Raw genomic sequence first — 1,492 nt, forward strand, 5'->3', positions numbered from 1 at the left:
TTTTGTATCATAACTGTTATTATTTATTTTAATTACATTGAGTAGTTTTACATTGGTTTACTACTGAGTAATGCTGGTCATTATGAAGAAAGTCAGGCATATCTGGAAAGTGCTCGTAGATTACAAAACAAGTGAGCTAGTATATACAAATCAAGAGAATTAAGGCTGGCTATGTTTGTTCTTGTATCTGTTCATTAGGTTTCATGGAAGTCAATCAATTACTGTAGCCACAATGTTAGTAATGATAAGATACATGTACATGTACATCTTATCTTATCGTTTTCTCATTGTTTTGGCTCCTCCTTCCCTTCCCCCTCTCTCTTTCCCTCTCTCTCCATCCCTCTTTCTCTACCTCCCTCCCTCTCTTCTCTAGTCATCATCTTCTTGCCAACTCATTGACTCACATTGGAGCATTTGCTGAAGCTAAGCAAAATAAGAGAAAAGCATACAATATCTATAGGACTAAAGTATGCAGTAATGTTAATGCCAGGCCATCTAGGTTTCTTAACTGTTTTCTCTCACAATTAGTTTGGCCCAGATCATGCACGTACTGTTCAGTCTTTTAAAAAACATGAGGTATATCACTGAGAAGCAAGTCTCTTATGAGCAGACTGTAAGTGTATTTGGCTAACTATTGCCAATGGTTCATTACCAAAATTATCTTGTTCATATGTTGTCTTCATAAATTATAAATAATTATTGTTTCGAAAAAGAAAAAATTAATAGCAATGCCAAGTGTAACTATTTGTAAACACCCAAATTCACACATGATGCGAATATCAGTAGCCTGAGCTAATTATTGTAAACACTTGATCTTTGTATATAGTTATACATACTACTGTATCAGATATTACAGGTACCAATATTGCACACTCAAAAATTTATGTTAATGCCGTCACCATAGTATGAAATTAATGTGGTAGAAATTTAGGTTTCAAAATTTTGTGATCTAATTTTTACGTAGTAAAATTATTGAATATGGCATGTAATTTTATGTGTGATATAAATTAAAGGACAAAGCTGACTATGGCATGGTACAGCTTTCAGCTGTGCAATGCTTTTGCAGATACAAGTCAGCTTGATTTTATTATATAATTGTTTTCCCTCCACTCACGCCCTTAAGTGTACATGTCCTACATCTTTTACCTTGCATGTGTATGCTATGCACCCTAATGCTCAAAATAAATAAATGAATTAATCCAACAAGTCATACAAGGCTTGCCTAAGCTGTGACTTAATAATCACATGCATTCCATCGTGTCTACATGTATACATTTAATATGCCTTTTAGTCAAACTTTGTTGAATCCATCATTTTCTAATTATTATAATTTTGATGAAATTTATCTCATTTAGCCTGAAATAAATTTTGCTGTTCATTCACACTATGACACTCAGTCTATGTTAGTGGCATGCACTTGCACTGACACTATATACAATACTTCTCACTTTATTCAACACTATTATGACAATATGTAGTGACACAGGCTGCA

General features: G+C 33.5%; 1 long non-coding RNA gene across 1 annotated transcript in view; it reads left to right on the plus strand.

Moving 5' to 3' along the window:
• The first annotated feature begins 38 nt into the window (after nt 1-38).
• LOC109586402 (uncharacterized) overlaps nt 39-1,492 on the plus strand; it is a 6,340-nt gene continuing 4,886 nt past the window's right edge. The window contains exons 1-4 of the long non-coding RNA XR_002187014.1: nt 39-131; nt 199-234; nt 374-467; nt 529-613. This is a non-coding gene — a long non-coding RNA (uncharacterized LOC109586402). The remainder of the gene's footprint in view (nt 132-198; nt 235-373; nt 468-528; nt 614-1,492) is intronic.

This window comes from Amphimedon queenslandica, unplaced genomic scaffold, assembly GCF_000090795.2.
Source record: "Amphimedon queenslandica unplaced genomic scaffold, v1.1 AMPQUscaffold_12882, whole genome shotgun sequence".
In the NCBI taxonomy this organism is placed as follows: Eukaryota; Metazoa; Porifera; class Demospongiae; order Haplosclerida; family Niphatidae; genus Amphimedon; species Amphimedon queenslandica.